At 36.2% G+C, this 24199-nt stretch overlaps 1 long non-coding RNA gene across 4 annotated transcripts in view; it reads left to right on the top strand.

Annotated features, from left to right (window-relative positions):
• The window catches only part of LOC139364309 (uncharacterized), a 34578-nt gene extending 11741 nt beyond the window's left edge, over positions 1–22837 (top strand). The window contains exons 3-6 of one of the 4 annotated variants that reach the window (XR_011625922.1): positions 2287–2391; positions 3211–3372; positions 9306–9402; positions 22607–22837. This is a non-coding gene — a long non-coding RNA (uncharacterized lncRNA). Of the gene's footprint in view, positions 1–2286; positions 2392–3207; positions 3373–9305; positions 9403–22606 lie in introns of all 4 variants that reach the window. The other 3 variants (XR_011625921.1, XR_011625924.1, XR_011625923.1) reach the window with 3 other exon arrangements.
• Positions 22838–24199: the final 1362 nt, after the last annotated feature.

The raw sequence follows: 24199 nt of genomic DNA, 5'->3' as shown, positions 1-24199 counted from the left end.
CTTTAAGTAACATGTTTATATTTTAATCTCCTGATTTTCCAATTTTAGACTTTAGAAAAATGAAGGCTCTTTTTCAGTTACTACCTACTACATACACGCACCACCTCCCTGACTCTTGTGTCCCATTAGAGTTCTACTTTTGATTTTAGAATCACTTCAGATTTTCAGAAAACTTGCAAGGACGGTACAGAGAAGTCATATGTACCTTGCACCCAGTTTTCCGTATGTTAAACCTCCCCTTAACTCATTATGTATACTGGTGTTCTTTCCTTCTCAGAGAGGCCTCTTAAAGCCTCATAATCTGCTCCAATGTAGATGAATTAATCTCTGAGCCTACTAGAGCTCTGTAGTCTTGGAATCTTCATTCATATTTGTGTTCTCTTGCTTCCTGGACACACACACATACACACTCTCTGTTTCTCTCTTTGTTTATTCCCTCATTTTCATGGAGCATATCCTCTACAAAGACCTTGCATGTCTTAAAATGACTTTATTCTACTCTCATATTTAGTTGATATTTGTTTCAGTATAAAATTTCTGGAAAAAAAAAACAAAATTGTCCTTGGTATTTTGAAGCATGACTCAATTGATTCTAACATTCATTTGTTGTCCTTGTGATATCCAAGCCATTCTTAATTCTTCTTACAAAACCTACTTTTTCTTCCTTGATACTTTTAGAATTTTCTCTGTGTCCAACTTTATCTTCCAACTATTTATGGAGTCTTTCACAAATTCTTATCTTATTTTTAATTTCCAATACCTCTACTGTATTCTTTGAATGCTATAGGAAGTTTGTCAGCAAACTTTAGAAAATTAAAAGCAATGAACTAAACAGTTGATTGAAAGCTCTGTGTGTGCAAGCATGTGGCTTATTGTCTAAGGGCTTTTCTGCAGAGTGACCTGTATGATAGAATCTCTACAGTCAGTCAGTAATTTTTGCTCCTTTCTCTTGACTAGTTAGACTAGTTAGAGTCCTCAGCAAATGTGCCTCTAATCTGCTACCTGGGGGACAAAAGCCTGGCTGCTCACCCACTATGTTACTGTATAGTCTTTCAGTATAAAGACAGTGTAGTTTATATTCTGGAGATATTAAAACTCCCAGGGCAAGGAAGAAACTGTTGTCTAGCTGCACAAGAAAGTGGAGAGAATCTGAAAACCAAACTCTTTTTTAAAAAAGACTTTCGGCTACAATTTAATTTTTAGCCTGTATCTTTCCTGCTCGCATCTGCAGGGGTTACTGGTATCATTAATGCAGATCCTTTTTGAGTTCTTTGGTATAAAATTAAGTTGCTTTTCAGATGTTCGCTGCTAATTTAGAATTTAACTTTCTAGTCCATCTGCTTTCCAGTTTCCAAAAATTTATCATGATTGTGTTCTCTCCTATTATCTCTTTGTCCTTGCTATGCTATCTAAAAAAATCCTTTTATTGTTGTGTTACTGGGGTTTAAATGAGGAATGGAAGCTAATGCATATGTTCAACCCACCATTTTAACAAATGTAACCCTGTTATTATTAATCCAATTACAGCAGATATATTAGAAAGGGAAAAAATTCATATCTTCATAGCCATTTCCTCTCATTTGAAGGGAGATCAGGGTAAAAATTAGAACATATGCATAGTGTTTAATAATTTTAGGTTTGCCTAAGACCCCGAACTGGGTAATTCTAAGTCCATAAATCTTTCCTTACTGTTTAAATTCCAGTTTATTTCAGTGTTATGAGTCATTAAAGCAGAGAGTTCGTGAGAGAGGAAAGCAGTTGGCTCATGTTCCAAAACAACTCTGAGTGTTTACTGGACTTCAGGAAGCTTATCTTGGTACTCTCACATCAAAGCTATTCACACAATGACTGAATAAACACATTGGCTAATGATGATGGGAAAGATTCTGATATGATACTAAGGAAAATACAAATACTAGGACAAGAATAGTTTGAAAAGCATTAAGAATTTAATTGAGAAGTAAAACTTTTCACTTCATGGGAACGAGTGTGCTAAGTCATTAATCTAAGCCTGTGCCGATGTGATTGCATAACTGCAAGTCTTACTAGACAATTATTATTTGTTATTCTGGGATATTCTCCTAGGCTATCATATCATGTTTAAATAATATATTCAAAATTATTTCAGTAAATATTTATTTATGACACAAGATCGTAATTGACATTAGCATTAAGTCAGGCAGTATCTAGATTGTTTTTTTAGATTCTTTATATCAAAACAATGTGTTAACAATGAGATGAAAGAAAGTAGCTTCCAGTTTCTGAATTGGAGATTTTTCTTTGCAGGATTTTTAATGTTATTGTTCTTTTGAAGAAAGTGGAAGTATGTCTCATCTTAGAATAATTATGCTATGCTCTAAACACTTGTTCCTGGGAAAATTAAACTTACAGGTAGGGATTAAAATAGAAGCAACTTCCTAGAAGGGCAATTTTTAAAGTGCTTCCAAAGAGTCCATATCTTCTAATTTTTTATTTCAAGACCTTTTTTCTTGCCTCAGATAAGAACCTTTCTAAATGCACCCTACAAAAGATATTATGCTTTTTGGTATAGGAATCTAACATCAGAAAACTCCCAAATGAAGCTGTGCTTCCCTTCACAATTTTTGAAGTGCAAATCTGCACTTTGGTATTTTTCTGCTGATGAGAAACAAAAAAGTGGGGGTGGGGACATTAAAGATAGCTTTTATGTCAAATGTTAGGTGAAAGGTCTCTTGGAAATCATGTCAGATAACTGATTTTGGGGGAGAAATCAGGCCTGTCTGTGCCCTTACAGATAACACTGATGTGAGTAACTTTGAGTCCATTATCTTGGAATCTACTCTGTGATACCTTCTGCAAATGGCCACTGAAGTATTTTGATAAATGGGATTTTTCTTGTCTATTTTTAAGTGGTGGTGAAGTGAAATGTTAAATTGCCATAGAGACTGGCTATGGGGTGGAGCCCCAGATATAAAGCATGTAGCTGCCAAATTTGGAGGTATCTTTTGTTAAAGGAAATTCTTTGAAGAAACATTCAGACGATTCTAGCCACACCAAGTCACCCTAATCACTGAATCTTCCTAACTGAGGCCTCAGACATTGTAGAAGAGAGACAAGGATTTCTGGGGGGAAAAAAAAAATCATCACTGTTTAAGCCACTAAAATTGAAGTAATTTGTTGCGCAGCAGTAGCAACTGGAGTAACTGCTTGTATTATTTTTCCTTCTAGTAGCTCTGTCAATGTCTTCCCCAAAAAAGGCTGAAGCTGTGCTGCATACTCTTACCTAGCGGAGGAAGTCATGAAACATCAGTCTGCTGCATTCTGTTGGATACTGATGAGTCAAAACTTGCCATTTTCAAAGGAAAAGAATGCAGACACCTCTTAAAAGAACAGGTGAGATGGGAAATGCATTATGGCTATCTTTGGAAAATATAATCTGTCACCTGAATCATTACTAGACCACGGCACATCGAAATGTTAGAATATAAGAAACTGAGGAAACCTGCTTAAAAAGTACTTAATGATAAGGGTTGTTTCTGTTGCAATTTTAAGTAACGTGGGATATAAATATAACAGCGTTTTAAAGGTGGAATTAAATGGAATAAGAGAAGATAAGGATCCAATACTATTCCTCAGTAAATACGAATATTCACAAGAATCATAAATGAATAAATGTCTGCAATACTATAATGTGCCAAAATGAGCATGAGAATAAAATATGAAAGCTGAATAGTACTAATCAAAAACATTTAAATAATACTTAAAGATTTTGCCAAAACCTAAAATATAATAAATGAAAAGATATGCTTAACCAAGCAAGTTAAAAAATTATTTCTATTTCAATAGTTTTTGGAGTACAGGTGGTTTTCGGTTACATGGATAAGTTCTTTAGTGGTGATATCTGAGATTTTGGTACACCTGTCACCTGAGCAGTATATACTGTACCCAATATGTAATCTGTTATCTCTCACCACCCTCCTCCTGTCTCCCTCATTGAGTCCCAAAAGTCCATTATATCATTCTTATGCCTTTGCATCTACATAGCTTAGCTCTTACTTATAAGTGAGAACACATGATATTTGGTTTTTCATTCTGAGTTACTTCCTTTAAAATAATGGCCTCCACCTCCATCCAAGTTGCTGCAAAAGACATTATATCATTCCTTTTTATGGCTGAGTAGTATTCTATGGTGTATATGTATCACACATTCTTTATCCACTCATTGGTTGATGGGCACATAGGTTGGTTCCATATCTTTGCAATTGCAAATTGTGCTGCTATAAATGCATGTGCATGTATCTTTTTCATATAATAACTTATTTTCCTTTGGGAAGATACTCAGTAATGGGATTGCTGGATTGAACGGTAGTTCTACCGTTGGTTCTTTAAGGAATTTCCATACTATTTTCCATAGTGGTTGTTCTAATTTACATTCCCACCAGCAGTGTAAAAGTGTTCCTTTTTTACCACATCCATGCTGACGTCTATTGTTTTTTTACTTTTTAATTATGGCCACCCTTGGAAGAATAAGGTGGTATCTCACTGTGGTTTTAATTTGCATTTTCTTGATGATTAGTGATGCTGAGCATTTTTTCATATGCTTGTTGGCTGTTTGTATATCTTCTTTTGAGAAATGTCTATTCATGTCCTTTGCCTACTTTTTTATGGGATTATTTGTATTTTTTTTTCTTGAGGTTTATTTGAGTTCCTTGTAGATTTTGGACACTAGTCCTTTGTTGGATGTATAGTTTGTGAATATTTTCTTCAACTCTGTGGCTTGTCTGTTTACTTTGCTGATTATTTCTTTTGTTGTGTAGAAGCTTTTTAGTTGAATTAGGTCCCATCTACTTATTTTTGTTTTTGTTGTGTTTGTTTTAGGGTCTTAGTAATAAATTCTTTGCCTAAGCCAATGTCCAAAACAGTTTTTCTGATGTTATTTTCTCCAATTTTTATGGTTTCATGTCTTAGATTTAAGTCTTTGCTCCATCTTGAGTTGATTTTTGTATAAAGGGAGAGACGGGGATACAATTTTATTCTTCTACATGTGGCCTGCCAGTTTTCCCACCACAAGTTATTGAATTTTCTCCAATTTATGTTTTTGTATGCTTTGTTGAAGATCAGTTGGCTGTAAGTATTTGGCTTTATTTCTGGGTTCTCTATCCTGTTCCATTGGTCTACATGCCTCTTTTTTTAATAACAGTACAATGCTCTTTTGGCAACTATAGCCTTGTAGTACAATTTGAAGTCAGGTAATGTGATACTTCCAGCTTTGTTCTTTTCGCTTAGTATTGCTCTGACTATGTGGGCTGTGTTTTGGTTTCATATGAATTTTAGGATTTTTTTTTTCTAGTTTTGTGAAGGATGATGATAGTATTTTGATGGGAATTTCATTGAATCTGTAAATTGCTTTGGGCGGTATCGTCATTTTTACAATATTGATTCTTCCTTTTCAAGAACATAAGATGTGTTTTCATTTGTTTGTGTCATCTGTGATTTCTTTCAAAAGTGTTCTGCAGTTTTCCTTGCAGAGATCTTTCACCTCTTTTTTTTTAAACCAAGAAACTTTTACAGGTGATTTCCATCAAACATTCCAGGAACAGATAATCCCTGTATTTTACAAGTGGCTTCAATTATTTTTTAAAAAGCTATTAAAGCATTTTATGAGGCCAGTATAACTTTGACTTTCAAACTAGATGAGCATAGTACAAAAAACAAAATAAATCCAGAAGCCTAAATAACACATATGAAAAATTCTAAATAATTAGTTAACTGAATGTAACAGAATTTTTAAAATACACAATGTAATTTTTAGAGATTATTTCAGGAATGCAAGGATGATTCAAAATTAAGAAAAATTTTCAATGTCACTTATCAAATATATCTCAATCAATGCAGAAAAGGCATTTGATGTAGTTTAATATTTCACTGAGACAAAAATTCAAAATCAAGGAATTGAGTTAAACTTCCTTAACTCAATAAAACCTCTACACCAAGCCTACAACAAATTTTACAACTAACAATAAAAAATAGACACATTTCTTCCAAGTTAGAGAAGAACACAAGCGTGTCTGCTGCCTTCACAAAGCTTCAACATGGTATAGTCAGGACATCCAGGTTAATTCAGTATGAAAACAAAGAAAGAAGGCATAAAAATTTGAAAGAAAATGACAAAACCATGATCATTTGCAAATACTTAATTATCCACATAGAAATCCAACAAAATCAATATATAGAGTTAATAAGAGTTTAGCAAGTTTACTAACAAAACATTGTCTTTTTAAAATCTACCATATTTCTATCAATAATAACCAACTGCAAATTAAAATAGAAAATAAAAATAATATTCACAGGAGCAACAAACACTATAAAGATTTTAGAGAGTAACATAAAGAATACATATGGAGAACATTTTATGGAGAACATTTTAAAACTTTATTAAAGAATATACAAAACAAAATGTGAATTAGTGGAGAGGTAAATTATGCTTATGAATAAGATAACTTATTTTAAAGATAAGTCTATAATTTCAATGTAATTTTAATTAACATTTCATAAGGATTGTTGGAGAATCCTGAAAAGTCATAAAATATATTTATAAAAATAAACATTGGGCTGGGCGCGGTGACTCACGCCTGTAATCCCAGCACTTTGGGAGGCCTAGGCGGGTGGATCACGAGGTCAGGAGTTAAAGATCAGCCTGGCCAAAATGGTGAAACCTCATCTCTACTGAAAAACTACAAAAATTAGCTGGGTGCGGTGGCAGGTGCCTGTAATCTCAGCTATTCTGGAGGCTGAGGCAGGAGAATCGCTTGAACCCGGCTGGCAGAGGTTGCAGTGAGCCGAGATCGCCCACTGCACTCCAGCCTGGGCAACAGAGTGAGACTCTGTCTTGAATAAATAAATAATGAATAACTAACAAAACATTTTTAATTAATGAGCAAAGAGGAAGGTAAAATTGCTACATAATTACAGAAATAAAATGATGTGCCACTGGCTAAAAAATAAGCAAATAAAATAGCAGAAATAAATAAAAGAAGGGCCCTGCAACAGGTATGTCACTCTACTCTGCTATAGTTTGGAGAATACAATTAACTGTGCGTATCTGAAATACAGGAAAATACAAAGAAAAAGAAATTACACAATGTACAAAACATCTTATATATATGAGTAACAAAGGAAAACTGTGGGAAAAAGATAAAGGAAAAATTATTTGTTGTTTTTCATTGAAAAGAAAACATGAGGCAGGGTGAACAGGTACAAAGGCATGGCTGGGTGAAAGAGTGTGGTATGTTTGGGGAACTGCTAATGATTTAGACTGGCTAGAGCTTGGGATGCACACCTGGGTAGGTGGTAGAGATGAGGCTGATGAAGTCTAGAGAGCTCAGATAGAGAATACCTTGTGTTTTATAGTAAGGAGTTAAAAAATGTAGGGAGGCCATTGAAAGCTTTGAATAGGAAGAATGACAGACTGCATTTGACATACTCAGTACCACAGAGATTGGATTGGAAAGACTGAAGCAAGGAAGACGAGACTATTGCAAGGTGTTTAATTTGATGTGATAGCAAAGGGAGCAAAGGAAGTCAAAAACATAACTCTGAGATTCTGAGTGAAGTACATAGTGATTTCATTAAACAAGATAGAGAAGATGGTAGTGTAGACAAGATTCTCCAGATCCCAAGAGTCAGTGTGTAAAATCATGCTTTACAGATAAGACCAGTTAGATATATGTTAAATGTAATATATAATCATCTTTGCTTAACCATGAGAATATGGTCTGAGGAATGTGTCAGGTCATTTCATGGCTGTGCAAACTTACACAAACCTAGATGGTATAGCTTGTTTCACACCTAGGCTATGTGCTATAGCCTATTGTTCCTAGGCTACAAGCCTGTACAGCATGTTACTATAATGAACACTGTAGGTGACTATAACACAATGAGAAGTATTTGTGCATCTAAACATTTCTAAACCTAGAAAAGGTACAGTAAAAATATTATATTATAATCTTATGGGACTACTGCCATATATGTGGTCCGTCGTTGACTGAAACATCCTTATGGGGTGCATGACTATATTCTGAACCAAAGGCAAGAAGTATAAAGTCAGGCTATATTAGTGTGTATATATAAAACTGCTATGGGATAGTCTAGTATCTCATTGTTTCTATCTGAAACATGACAAAATTAGATGATAACTTGTCAGAAAGTAGAGGTTGTAGCATGCATTCAGTACTTTTCATTGATAAAAGAGATAAAATATGTCAACAGCAATTAGTATGTTAATAAGGAAGAAGCCCCTCAAATGGGGGAAGATGTTTATGGTTTCTCCTTGGTCTGGGTATAATATTTCTGTAAGGTCAGAGCCCTGCTTGAATAGCTACCACTTTGTTCTACCCCTGCTTATCATATAGCTTCTCTTATCGATTGCTTCAGGGGTGGGTGCAGAGACACAGAGACAATTGTGTTTGCAGACATATTGATCTGTGTAAAAATTTTGTATATTTTTTGTAAAATAGAAAACTGGCAATTTAATTAATGTCTCTTGTAAACATATTAGGGTCATTAGGTTTCCCTGTATATACTTGACTTTGGAGCACTAGACAAGATCAGGTTCATGAGTGTAAAAAGCTGAGGCCTGGTCCCACATCATGATACATTCACCAAATTTCACCCAGGGAGATTTCTAGGCAGCCAACCATTTGGGTTTGTATGTGAGACAGTTAAGTGGAAATGTTTAAAAATGTTGGAATTGGAGCGAATCTGGGCTGAAGAAAGAGAACTTGGAGAACTGGTATTAGATGCTGCTTTAGGAGGGAGTGAGATTTCCCCAGAAGGAGCATGCAAATTAAAAAGAAAAGCAGGTTATGACTTGAACTAGCACAACCCTTACATAAAAGGATAAGGGGAGTCAAAGCAATCAGACAATTTTCCTTTTCCAAAATACTTATCAGGACGTCAACAACTAAGGCAAAGATTTTAAGTGTTTAGGATTTAAGTGAGGTTGTTGTTAGCAACAAGAAAGGAAAAGACAAGATGTCAGTGAGACAACTGGAAAAAAGAAACAAAAATATTATCTGATGAAACATGGAATAATGAGGAAGAGGATGACAACAGAGTTATAGCTGAGATTTTCTGAACTGAGACACTGGGGTAGCAATTCAAATGACATAGTAGAAGAACATTACAGAATATTTAGTTTTGGTAGAAGAACAAGAATTTGTTTGGAGGCATATCAAACATAACCCTAAGAAGACATCAAGGTGAGGTTTTGAGCAGCCATATTATTTTTGTACTTTTGTATTTATTCATTGTTTATTCCCTCACAGGTAGTTAGAATGCAACACTGGAAGAATGTGAGTCTGAGACTTAGGCTAGAAAGAAAAATTGAGGTTGCATTCATATGGCAGCATCATCTGACTTGATGTGAGTAAAAGAGATTTCTGCTGGGGGATGGGGAAGTGGTTTGTGCGAGACAAAAGCTAAAATTACAACTTTAGGGAAGTTTTGGAGGCTGAGGTAAGAGAAATCTAAGGAGTTTCTAGTGCAGAGTCCTAGAAATAAAACGAAAAAGTGAAGAGATTTTTTGGTGCCTGATCCCTCATGTAAGAAACTTAAAAGTCTTCACTACATCCTAACAGTAAGTAAAAAGCTGAGCAAACTGAAAAATCAGCAACTCTTCTTAGATTCATCAGAGAAGTGAGGTCACAGGGCAAACCACTGCAACGCAAAATTGAAGAGACAGACAGGTGAATACTGAGACTCACAACTTATGGGAGCAGAAATCCACAAGCAAAATCCTCTGTGGGAACTAGTGCCAGCGGAGGCAAACCCAAATGGTAATTGATGACTTGCTGATGGCTGTATGTTCAGTGTGGACAAGACAAGAGATGAAAACTCCAGGGGAACCCAGCTTGAGGTGGAGGAGACTCATACTTTTGTGAACTTTATCTCCAGGGGCTATACCAGGTTCTAAAAATGCATATCAGAGAAAAATTCCCTCCTGCTTCCAGGAGAGGATAGATAGGGAATGTGGGGAAAGTGACCATTTTCAAATATACCAGAACATTCTGTTCTTAACAAGACCTGACCTCAAGATGATGGGTTTTTTTTTGTTTTTTGTTTTTGTTTTTGTTTTTTTACATCATAACTGACTTGGGGGAAGAAATATAGCCAAATCCTATCCTGAACCACCTAAGGGGCTGAAGAAAAAAAAAAAAAACAACCCTGAGAAGTGCTTGTGAAGCTCACAGTTCAGTAGCACAAGCTCTGTAAATAACTGAAACCTAATCATATAACCATACAACACTTCTCCTCCTTCTACATCTCACCACCACATTACTAAAAGTCTGTTTACCAGAGTTCCTTTTACACAGTACATCTTGTCCACCTTTCAACAGCAACAAAAAGACTGCAAGGTACACTAAAAGGCAAAAAGCACAATTAGAACAGTCACTGCAAGCATCAGAACGAGACCCAGATGCAGCAGGGATGTTGGAATCATCAAAGCATAAATTTTAAAAATAATTATGATTAATAAGCTAAGGGCTCTAATGAGAAAAGTAGACAACATGCAAGAACAGATGAATAATATAAATAGAAAAATAGAACTTCTTAGATAGAAGTAAAAATAAATGCTAGAGATCAAAAATGCTGTAACTGAAATAAAGAGTCCTTTGATGGGCTTATTAGTAGATTGGCTAAGAAAAGAATCTCTGAGCTTGAGGATATGATGATAGAAACTTCTAAAACCGAAAATCAAAAAGAAAAAATATTGAAAAAAAGTAGAACATATATCCGAGAACTGCAGGACAACTATAAAAGATGTAATATCTATGTAATGGGAAAACCAGAAGGAAAAGAAATAAAAGGAAACAGCAGCAATATTTGAAGCATAATGACTGAGAATTGTCCCCCCACCCAGCTGACACCAAACTACAGATTTAGGAAGCTCAGAGAACATCAGGCAGGATAAATGCCCAAAATACTACACATAGGAATATTATATTCAAACTAGAAAAAATAGTGAAAAAATCCTGAGAAAAGTTAGAAGAAAATAAAACCTTAATGATACAAGAGCAAAGATGAGAATTATATCTGACTTCTCCTTAAAAACCATGCAAATAGGAAGAAAGTAGAGTAAACTATTTAAGATTTTGAGAGAAAAGAAGCTCCAACCTAGAATTCTGGAGTTCGCAAAATTATTCTTCAAAAGTAAAGAAAAAAGACCACCTCAGACAGAAGGAATTTGTTGCCAGTAAAGCTGTCTTGCAAGAAATCTTAAAATAAGTTTTTCTAAAAGGAGGAAACTGATATTGTTCAAAAACTTAGATCTGTATAAAGAAAGGAAAAATATCAGACAATGAATAAGTAGAGGCAAAAGTAAAACTTTTACTTTTCTCATTCTTAATTGATGTAATGGATAACAGTTTGTTCTAAATAATAGCAATAATGCCTTTGATAATTATATTGTACATATAAGTGAAATGAATGACATCAATGATGTAAAAGACAGGAGGAGGAATTAGGGATATTTTATTTTAATAACTTGCACTGCCTGTGAAGTGGTATAGTGTTATTTGAAAGCATTTGTTAGTTGTAAAGTTCTGTGGCAAACTCTAGGACAACCACTAAAAAGTATAACAAAAGAAATATTATTGATGTACTAAGAAAGAGAAAATGGAATCATATAAAATGTTCAGTTTAAACCACAAAAGGCAGAAGAGTGGAACACAAAAAAAAAATGGGGGGAAAGGACAAAGACAATAACTAGAAAATGATAACAAATATGGTAGATATTAATCCAGCTATATCAATAAAAGTAGTCTAAATACACTAATCAAGACAGGAGAGAGAGCCAAGATGGCTGACTAGACACAGTTAGAAGGAACAACTCTCACCAAAAGACCAGGACATCAGGATGACTGGCACACTTTGAGCAGATCTTCAGAGGGAAAACACTGAGAGTGGACCGAGGGAGGATACAGACACTAGACTGATGGGAGAGGAAGCTGGGAACCCTGGGGCTGCCAAGCACTGGGAACCACTGCTGGCCTCCAGTGACTCCTGGGGAAGGAGTGAGTTGAACAGGTGAGGAATGGCTCACTCTCACCACAGACCTCTGGAATCCTAGCTGCAGGAAAGCCCACCACCCGCATGGACACTGGAGCTGGCAGGGAGAGCTGTTTAGAGAGATGGCAAGGGCAGGACTCCAGCCTGTGTGGGAACCTATAGGGTTTGGTGCAGGAAGGTCTGCAATGGAGCATGGGCAGGCATGCTCATCCCCCAAGGCTCTCTAAGCTCCTCTACGTGGTCTTAGCCTTTGAGCAACTGTTGAACCTGGACAGAGCAAAAACATCTTGTCTATGAAATGGGGTTCCCTGTCTCCTAGCCTCTGCTGGAGAACCAGCCTACCCACCCCCAATTGCAGCACAGCCTTGGATGCACAACCAGGGTGATTCTCAGGGGCCCTCATCATAGCTCCTTTGCTGGTACCATCCCTGACCACTGGAGAGCTCCAGCTTCTCTGACTCATACACATCCTGCCCCCACTACAGCCTCCCCTTGAGTCTTTGCCACATGCACTCACCCATGGTCCTCTCCCACTGCTTTGCAAGTGCATTCACGTAACCTAACCCAAACCTCACCACCACACCCCCAATGGTATGCATATGTGTGCACACCTCACCACTTCACCAACTGTCAGAGCAAGTTTATCCTGCCACCCCACCCACTCTTGCTGGTGGTCCACCCCTACTGAGGTGTGGGCAACCCACTGCACTGCTGCCACTGCTGCTGCTGGAGGAAGTGCTTGCACAGGGGCGGCAGGAAACTCACCCCTGCTGGTACCCTGCCCAACTGACACTCTACCCCCTGCCAGTGCCCCAGAGTTAGAGCACACAGCTGAAGAGTGCTGAGTCGAGCCGTGGTCCCCTGAAATCTTCCAGAATTGAAGAGAGTCTACTGAACCCACCTGATAGCACAATCAGACTCTCAAGGGCACTAAAGAAAATAAAAGTTTTTTAAAAATCCAAAGGACAGCACCTTCAAAGATAAAAGGACCATCAGCCCACACAGATCAGAAAGGCCAGCACAAGAACTCTGGTAACTCAAAAAGCTAGGGTGTTTTCTTAATTCCAAATGATTTCACTAGATCCCCAGCAATAGTTCTTAACTGTTCTAAAATGATAGACATGGAATTTAGAATATGGATAGAAACAAAGACCATCAAGATTCAGGAGAAAGTTGAAACTGAATCCAAGAAATCTAAGGAATACAATAAAACAATAGTTGAAGATACTGTCCACAAAATTTCCCCAACCTCATGAGAGCAGCCAACGTTCAAATTCAGCAAATGCAGAGAACCTCTGCAAGATACTTACAAGGTGACCATCCCCAAGAAACAAAGCCATCAGATTCTCCAATGTTCATATGAAAGAATAAATATTAAAGACAACTAGAGAGAAAGGGCAAGTCACCTACACAGGGAACTCCATCAGGCTAACAGCAGACCTTCCAGCAGAAAACTTACAAGTGAGAAGAGATTAGTGGCCCATATTCAGCACTCTTAAAGAAAACAAACTCCAATGAAGAATTTCATATCTGGCAAAATTAAGCTTCACAAGCAAAGGAGAAATAAGATCCTTTTCAGGCAAGCAACTGCTAGAATAATGTGTTACCACAAGATCTGCCTTACAAGAGATCATTAAGGGAGTGCTAAATATGGAAACAAAAAACCGTCACTAGCAACCACAAAAACACACTTAAATACATAGATCATTGACAATATAAAGCAACTACACAATTAAGTCTGCATCATAACCAGCTGACAACACAATGACAGGATCAAATCCACATGTATCAATATTAGCCTTCAATGTAAATGGGCTAAGTGTCCTAATTAAAAGGCACAGAGTGACAATTTCGATAAAGAAGCAAGACCCAACTGTATGCTGTCTTCAAGAGATTAATCTCACATTCAATGACACTCATAGGGTTAAAGTAAATAAATGGAGAAAAAAATCTACCGAGCAAACAGACAACATGAAAAATCAGGGGTTGCTATTCTAATTTCAGCCAAAACAAGACTTTAAACCAACAATGATCAAAAAGGTAAAGAAGAGCATTACAGAATGGCAAAGGGTTCAACTCAACAGGAAGTCTAACTATCCTAAATATATATACACCCAACACAGGAGCATCCAGATTTATAAAACAAGTTCTTAGAGATCTAAAAGAGCCTTAGATAACTACACAGTAATACTGTGAGACTTCAACACCCCAGTGGCAGTATTAGATCATCGAGGCAGAGAAACAACGAAGACATTTGGGACCTAAACTTGACACTTGACCAAATGGACCTAACAGACATCTACAGAATTCTCCAACCAAAACCAACAGAATATATATCATTCTCATCTGCACATGGCACATACTGTAAAATCAACCACACATTTGGCCATAAAACTATTTTCAGCAAATTCAAAAAAAAAAGAAATTATACCAAAAACACTCTTAGACCACAGTGTAATAAAAATAGAAACCAATACTAAGAATATCACTCAAAACCATACAATAACATGGAAGTTAAACAACCTGTTCCTGAATGACTTCTGGGTAAATAACGAAATTAAGGCAGAAATCAAGAAATTCTTTGAAACTAATGAGAACAAAGATACAACATACCAGCATCTGTGGGACACAGCTAAAGTAGTGTTAAGAGGAAAGTTTATAGCATTAAATGCCCACATTAAAAAAGTAGAAAGATCTCAAATTAACAGCCTAACATCACACCTTGAGGATCTGCCTTACAAGAGTTCTTTAAGGGAGTGCTAAATATGATACAAAAAACCATCACTAGCAACCACAAAAACACACTTAAGTACATAGATCATTGAAGAAATCAAGAAAAACAAGAGTAAACTAACCCCAAAGCTAGCATAAGACAAAAAAGAACCAAAATCAGAACTTAACTAAATGAAATTGAGATGTGAAAAACCATACAAAAGATCAATGAAACCATAAGTTGGTTATTGAAAGAAAAAATTACATTTACAGACTGCTAGCTAGACTAAAAAGAAAAAAGAGAGAATACCCAAATAAATGCAATCAGAATTGAAAAAGGTGACATTACCACTGATCCCACAAAAATACAAGAAACTTCAGAAGCCGTTACAAACACCTCTATACACAGAAACTAGAAAACCTACAAGAAATTGATAAATTCCTAGAAATATACAATCTTCCAAGATTGAACCAAGAAGAAATTGAAACCTGAACACAATAGTGAGTTCCAAGATTGAATCAGTAATAAAAATCCTACCAACCAGAAAAAGCCCAGGATCTGACAGTTTTCAGCCAAACTCTAACAGACATATAAAGAAGAGCTGCCACAGTTCCTGCTGAAACTATTTCCAAAAATTGAGGAAGAGAGCCTCCTTCTCAACTCATCCTATGAGGCCAGCATCATTCTGACACCCAATTAGTGGCAGAGAGACAACAAAGAAAGAAATCTTCAAGCCAATATCGCTAATAAACATAGATGCAAAAATCCTCAATATGAAAATCAATAACTGTGATTCATCACATAAACAGAACTAAAAGCAAAAACCATATGATCATCTCAATTGATGAAGAAAAGTCTTTTAATAAAATTTAACATCTCTTCATGTTAAAAACCCTCAACATGCTAGAACTGAAAGAATATAGCTCAAAATAAGAGCCATCTATAACAAATCTACAGCCAACATCATACTGAATGGGAAAAAGCTCAAAGCATTTCCCTTGATAACCAGAACAAGACAAGGATGCCCACTCTCACCACTCCTATTTAACATAACACCGGAAGTTCTAGCCAGAACAATCAGCCAAGAGAAAGAAATAAAAGGCATCCAAATAGGAAGAGAGGAAGTCTTAACTCTCTCGGTTTGCAGACTGTATGATTTTTTATCTAGAAAACCCTATACGCTCTGCTCAAAAGCTTCCAGAGCTGATACACAACTTCAGTAAAGTTTCAGCATACAAAATCAATGTACAAACCTCAGTAGCATTTCTGTAGACCAAGAACATCCAAGCTGAGTGTCAGATCAAGAATGCAATTCCATTCACAATAGCCATAAAAGTAAATACCTTAGAATATATCTAACCAGGGAGTAGAACGATCTTTACAATGAGAATTACAAAACACTGCTGAATGAAATCAGACATGATACAAACAAATGGAAAAACATTCCACACTCATGGACAGGAAGCAAGATGTTGTTAAAATGGCCATACTGCCCAAAGCAATTTATAGATTCAATGCTATTCCTATCAAACTTCTAATGACATCCTTCACAGAAATAGAAAAAAAGTATTATAAAATTCACATGGAACCAAAAAAGATCCTGAATAGCTAAATCGATGCTAAGCAAAAATAACAAAGCTTAAGGCACCACATTACCCAGCTTCAAACTATACTACAAGGCTACTGTAACCAAAACAGCATGGCACAGGTATGATAAACAGACATATACACCAATGGAATAGAACAGAGAGCCCAGAAATAAAGACCCACACCTAGAACCATCTGATCTTCAACAAAGTTGACAAAGCAAGCAATGGGGAAAGGACTCCCTATTTAGTAAATGGTGCTGGAATAACTGGAACATAGTGACATATGGAAGATTACAACTGGACTCCTTCCTTTTACCATACTAAAAAAATCAACTAAAGATGGATTAAAGACTAAAAATGTAACACCTACAACTATAGAAACCCTTGAAGAAAACCTAAGGAACACTATTCTGGATATAGGCACTGGCTAAGGTTTCATGACAAAGACGCCAAAAGCATTGAAACAAAAACAAAAATTTACAAATGGGATCTAGCTAAGCTAAAGAGCTTCTGCATAGCAAAAGAAAATATCAACAGAGTAAACAGACAACCCACAGAAAGGGAGGAAATATTTGCAAACTATGCATCTGACAAAGGTTTAATATCCAGATTTATAAGAAACTTAAACAAATTAATAATCAAAGAAAAAACAACCACATTAAAAAGTAGACAAAGGACATGAACAGACACTTCTCAAAAGAAGACATATATATGGTCCACAAGCTTACGAAAAAATGCTCAACATCACTAATCGTTAGAGAAATGAAAATCAAAACCACAATGAGCATCTCACACCAGTCAGAATGGTTATTATTACAAGTCAAAAGAAAACAGATGCTGGCAAGGTTGAAGAGAAAAGGGAACACTTACACACTCCTGGTGGGAATGTAAATTAGTTCATCCACTGTGGAAAGCAGTTTGGAGATTTCTCAAAGAACTTACAACTACCATTCAATCCAGCAATCCCATTACTGGGTGTATACCCAAAGGAATATAAATCATTCTCCCATAAAGACACATGCACACATATGTTTATTGCAGCACTATTCACAATAGCAAAGATATGGAATCAACCTAAATTCCCACCAAATTGTAGACTGGATAAAGAAAACATGGTACACATACACCATGGAATGCTATGCAGTCATTTAAAAAATGAGATCATGTCCTTTGCAGCAACATGAATGAAGCTGGAGGCTGTTATCCTAAGCATACTAACACAGGAACAGAAAATGAAATAGTGCCTGTTCTCACTTATAAGTGGGAGCTAAACATTGTGTATACATGGACACAAAGAAGGGAACAATAGACATTGGGGCCTACTTCAGGGTGAAGTGAGTGAGGAGGGTAAGGATTGAAAAACTATGAATTGGGTACTATGCTTATTACCTTGATGATGAAACAATATACACATGAAACCACTGCAAAATGCAATTTACCTATATAACAAACCTGCACATGTACCCCTGAACTCAAAATAAAATTTATTTAAAAAAGGCAAGATTGTCAGGGTGGATCAAAAAACAAGACTCAACTTTATGTTGTTTACAAGAAATCCACTTTAAATATAAAGACATATATGGATTAAAAGTAAATGAATAAAGATATATCATACTAACACTAACCAAAAAAAAGAAAACAGGATAGTTGTATTATGTTCAGAAGAGATGACTTATGAGCAAGGAAATTATCAGAGATAAAAAAGGGCATTACATAATAATAAGTGGTCAGTTTTCCAAGAAGACAACACTTCTTAAAGTGTATGTACCTAACAACAGACTGTCAAAATATGAGCGGCAAAAACTGATAGAATTGCAGGAAAAAAGAGATGAATGCACTCCTATAGTTAGAAATTCTAACACTCCTCTATCAGAAATGGACAGATCCAGCAGGCAGAACATTCCTAAGGACATAGTTGAAATCAACAGCACCATGAATCTGCTGGACATCTATAAACTCCTTCATACATCAACAGCAGAGTACATATTCTTCTCAAGCTTACAAGGAACATCCACCAAGATAGTTCATATTCTGGGTCATGAAACAATACCTTAAGACATTTAAAAGAATAGAAATTATGTAATGTATTATCTCAGACTATAGTAAAATATGTACTAGAAATCAATAACAGAAAGATAGGGAAAATTGCAAAGTATTTGGAAGTTAAACAAAACACTCCTAAATAACACATAGACCAAAGAAGAATAGACATTTAAAAATACTTTTAACTAAATTGAAATGAAAATACAATTTATCAAAATTTGTGGAATGTAGTAAAAGTATTGCATAGAGGAAAATTTATAGCATTGAGTGCAGATATTACAAAAGGAGAAGAAGCTAATGATAATAATATAAGCTTCTGCCTTAGGAAGCTAGAAATGAAAAACAAATTACACAAATGTAAACAGAAGAAAACATGTGATTAAAACATAGAGCAGAAATCAATGAAATTGAAAACAGTAAATCAATAGACCAAATCAACAAAACTAAAAGCTGACTTTGGGAAAGATAAATAAAATTAATAAGCCTCTAACCAAACTAAGAAAAAGAGAGGCTGTGTTATGTTACCTTTTATATCTAAGTATATGATACATTTCAAAGCAATTTAGTATGCTAAGGTAGGGTTCAAGGTTAGTTTTCTCTATACAGATGTTCTAATTTATTCAGTATATTTACTGAAAAGACTATTATTTCCTCCAGTGAATTTTGCTGTTGTCTTTGTCGTAAATCGAAAGGTTCTATATGTTTGGATCTGTTTCTGGACTCTCTATTCTGTTCCATGGACCCATCTGTCTACTGTTACACCTACATTCTGTCCTGCTTACTATAGCTTTATGGCACCTTGTGCAATATCTGGTACTATAAGTATCCAATATTGTTACTCCTTAAGACTATTATAGTTATTCTACTTCATTTGTATTATATATTTTAGAATCAGCTAGCCAATTTTTATAAAATCGAATTCTTTTAAATTTATTAATAAATTAAAATATTAATAAACTAAAAATTAATAAATTAAAAAATTATTAAGAAGATTATTTTCTATGAGGCAAGGGGCAGAATGTTTCAGGTGTTAAATTAATCATTTACATATTTTGTCATTCACTCAGTAAACATTATCGAACAGCAATAACTGGGGCAAGGAATTATTTTTTCCAGCCCCTAGCAAGAGAGGAAAATAAAACACAAATTCTATTTTTCAGGATCTGATATAGTAATTTGACTTGTGTCTTTTTAGTAAGAAGAGGAAATATAGCCCAATCCTTTTTCAATTGTGCAACAATTTTACACTTGCAAGACTTTTATTTTGCCTAATGGGAGCTCAGTCTCTAGATTAAACTTCAAAAGCACCAATTTCAAAATGTCTAAGACATATTGAAGTATAATTTCATGCTTTAGTAATGTTCAAACATTTCTAACTTGCTTTAGCCCAATATTTTTATAATAAAACAAAAATAAACCATTTGCTTAAAATCTTCAATAATTTTAATATTTTGACCCTGAAATCATGTTGAAAATAGTTCCCAAGGTGAGAAAAGGAAATTTTATTTTAAAAACTTATCTTCATTGACCCTCTTTTGACCAAGAGTTGTCGATTTGGGGGAAGGATAGGAGACAAATATGTTTCTGAACCACGTAAGATCGATGAGCTCCCCAGCATGTTTCTTTCCGCATTCTGCATCTCCTCCATCCTTCCACGCATTTAATTTTGTGTTTCATCTGTTGCCTCATAGCCCTCCCTGCTGCTTCTCTTACTAGAATACTTTCTGCCCTACGTGGAGGAAATATTTTTCCTTAAGAACCTACCCTTCTTGGGTGCAGTGGCTCACGCCTGTAATCACAGCACTTTGGGGGACCGAGGCCAGTAGACTGCTTGAGCCCAGAAGTTTGAGACCAGCCTAGGCAACATAGTGAGAACCCATCTCTAACAAGAAAAAAAGTAAGCCAGGCCTGGTGGGGTCTGCCTGTGGTCCCAGCTACTCAGAAGGCAAAGGTGGGAGGATCGCTTGAGCCCAGGAAGCCAAGGTTGTATTCCACTTCACGTCAGCCTGGATGACAGAGAGAAACCCTGGATGACAGAGCGAAACCCTTCACACCAGCCTGGATGACAAAACAAACCAAACAAACAAAAAAAAAACCTACACTCTCTCCCACCCCACAGAGTCAAGAGGTTAGGAAGCCAGTGTCATCGTGTGGGCGGGTTAAACAATGTGGTTGTCAACAGCAAGAAGTTATGATCTCTAACCAATATCACAGCAATACCGCAGTCCTATTTATCTAATCTCTGCTTTGTGAGTATGCGGAGGAGGTGGCTGAGGAAATGAGAGGCAGGGTGGGGAATGAGGGAGAGCTGAGGAGCAGGGGAAAGAAAGAAAATGAGCAGTGCCCTGCTATCCTGGGCTTAGCTGCCTAGCATCTTGAAGTGTGTCTAGCCTGGTTAAAATGCAAGAAATATACTTTTTGAAACCTAGCGGCAAAAAAAAAATAAATAAATAAAATAGTGCTGTTTCTCTTAATGTGAAGTGTTAGTGATGTAGAAAAATCATAATTCTCAAAGCCTTCAGATGATAAAACGCAAAAGTCATTCAGTGATCCAAAGACCACAGAGCATTAGCAAGTAGCCAGATATAAGTCTTGAAGAATAATAAGGCATTGTAAAACGGCTTGATAAAAGCAAGTTCTCAAGTTGCTGTGTTGTTCAAAATCCTGAACTGGGTATTAAAACTCAGTTTTACTTTCCTTGAATTGAAGTTGAATTTTATCTTCAGGAAATAACCTGGAAGACCATTCTTCTTCATTTCCTGCTTTGAATATATCAAGTTTCAAATCAGGGAAATGAAAAGAGAAGAAAAGAATGATGTATGAAGTCAAATGGAAGATAGAACTAACAATAACTCTTCTGAAATACAAAACAAAATATGCTAAAATCAGCTAGAATGGGCTGAAACATTAGACATGGAGCAAAATCAAAGCAAGAGTTTCATTGCTTTGTTCTTTAAGAATGCAAAGTGCTTCTCGAGCACTGGGTATGAAAATGGGCAGATCTTAGTGCTCTCTAGTAAAACTCTAAGAATAACGCCTTTTAATAATAATGTATTGTCATAATATTGCTATACCACAGTATGGCTTTCCCATTTCCATTAGACATTAAATATAAGGCTCATTTTGGTATACAATTGGGGATATTATTAAGGAAAAAATGTCAGAAGCAAGTGTTGAACATTTGAACTCAGAAACTGCCTACTGCATGTCAAACATCAATTTGGGTTACCTCCTTTACAAACAAGGCTGTTTCATGAACACTGAATAAGACAGCAAAGCAAATAGGATAAGAATAAATGAGGATTTCTTACACATAACAAAAGGGCACATTGCTGAATAAATTAAAGGGAACTAAGAAAAGATGAAGATATCAGTGTTTTAAAAGCATAAAGCTAAAAGGCATAAGTAAACAGAACAGAGTAATGCTGATTCGATGGGAATTTACATTCCTTACACTAGCTTGTCATTTATATTCAATTTAAAAATGGGTCATCATGTCAGAGCCTGCAATTTATGCCATTACGGATATTTGAATACTGATGAGAAAACATTCCTTTTCTCAGGAACTGAGGTCATCTTATACTTTAAAAGGTGTATCATAGTTGTTTTTAAAATGATATATTACAAATGATTTGCCATTTTAAATAAAAATTGAGGGAATAGAATTATTACGAAGTTCTCCCTAACAACTAGTGCTTTAGGACTGCTCAACTAATAGGAAAGAAAAACAAGGCCGGGCGCGGTGGCTCAAGCCTGTAATCCCAGCACTTTGGGAGACCGAGACGGGCGGATCACGAGGTCAGGAGATCGAGACCATCCCGGCTAACACAGTGAAACCCCGTCTCTACTAAAAAATACAAAAAACTAGCCGGGCGAGGTGGCGGGCGCCTGTAGTCCCAGCTACTCGGGAGGCTGAGGCAGGAGAATGGCGTGGACCCGGGAGGCGGAGCTTGCAGTGAGCTGAGATCCGGCCACTGCACTCCAGCCTGGGCACAGAGTGAGACTCCGTCTCAAAAAAAAAAAAAAAAAATCACTAGTGGTACTTCGCAGAAAGAAAACATAGACATTTTTTTTAATTCAAATTGCTCTCAAAACCATAACTGCTTCAATGCAAGAATACCTTCTTTTGTTTGCCTCAGTTGCTATCAGATAATCTTTCAGCATTTGGTGCAATGCCTACTTTCAGTAAATGCCTTTTTTCCCTCCCACACAGGATGTGAGAGTCAACTGTTCTCCTTAGTGGGTTCTCTCAGCAATTCCAGACCCCATGAAATAAACCTCTGAAGCTTGCTCGTCTCCCAAGCACTGTGTAAACCCACTGAAAACTTAAGTAATGGAGTAAACAGCTTCCTGTGGCTTCCTGATTTTACTGCTTCAGTATGCAAATTCTTTCTTTTGCCAAAATAAATAACACTAACACAATCATAAATGCAGAAAATTTCATGAACATATTAAAATAATCTCATGCATTATAAATGTTTTATTTCTACATTCAGCTCAATTTCCCTGATGCTAATTATCCCCAGAATATTTCTGAATTTGTTTTTTAATTCACTTTTTGGAGCAATGGACTATAACTACATTTTAATTGCTCAGAATATTCTGCTTATATATCTCTGATTGTGTGTTTTTAGTTCTTTCAACCTTGATGATTGCGGTCTTTTTATAATCAGTTCAGAAGAAGGAGACAAAAAAAAATCTGGACTCTGTATGTACATAATTTGAAGTACAATTGTGTTTCATAAGAAAGCTTTATAGGTTTTTTTGTACCTACTTCACATAGAGAAAATGGAGTTCAGGGAAATTTTATTATTTTTCACATGCGTTTAGCAATATGTGAGTAAATGGTATTCAGTATCACAAATGTCTTCGAGGAAAGGCTTTTGATTTCATTTTATACTGAGGATTTCATTTTTTCATCCATTGGCAGACAGTCTACCTCCCTTGGATTTCAACCATTTAACAAATACTTATTGAAAGTTACCAATTTTTCGGTTATTGTTTCAGCTTGTGGGACCGTGAGCAAATTAAACAATATTCCAATCCTCAGGGAGCTTACATTCTAGAAGGAGAGATAGATGATAAACAACTAATATGCTACGCAGTATCAGCAATGATGAATGCTGTGAAAAAAAACAAAATAGGATAAGGAGCTAGATAATGACTACAAAAGGGCTATTTTAGATGGGGTGGTGAAAAAAGGCTTTTTTTTTTTTTCTAAATACAGGGAGCATATGTATAGGTTTGTTACATGGGCATATTGTACTCAGGTAGGGAGCATAATCCTCAAAAGGTAGTCTTCAATCCAGGACCGCCTCCCTTTCTCCCCACTCTAGCAGTCTCCAGTGTCTATTCTTCCCATCTTTGTACTGATGGGTGCTCAATGTTTAGCTCCCACTTAATATATATATATATATTTTTAATTTGAGGCAGAGTCTCACTATGTCGCCCAGGGTGGAGTGCAGTGGCACGATCTTGGCTCACTGCAACCTCCACCTCTCGGGTTCCAGCCGTTCTCATGCCTCAGCCTCCCAAGTAGCTAGGATTATAGGCACCCATCACCATGCCTGGATAATTTTTGTATTTTTTTTTAAGTAGAGACAGGGTTTTACCATGTTGGCCAGACTGGTCTTGACTCCTGACAAGCGATCTGCCTGCCTTGCCACTTATAATTAATAAGGATTATGACCTCTAGCTCCATCCATGTTGCTGCAAAAGACATGATTTCATTCTTTTTTATGGTTGTATAGTATATCATGTTATATATATACCACATTTTTTCATCCAATTCACCACTTAATTCCAC

This window comes from Macaca nemestrina, chromosome 7, assembly GCF_043159975.1.
Source record: "Macaca nemestrina isolate mMacNem1 chromosome 7, mMacNem.hap1, whole genome shotgun sequence".
Taxonomy (NCBI): Eukaryota; Metazoa; Chordata; class Mammalia; order Primates; family Cercopithecidae; genus Macaca; species Macaca nemestrina.
Note: the sequence above shows the minus strand (reverse complement) of the source record. Positions and strands in the feature narration are given on the sequence as shown.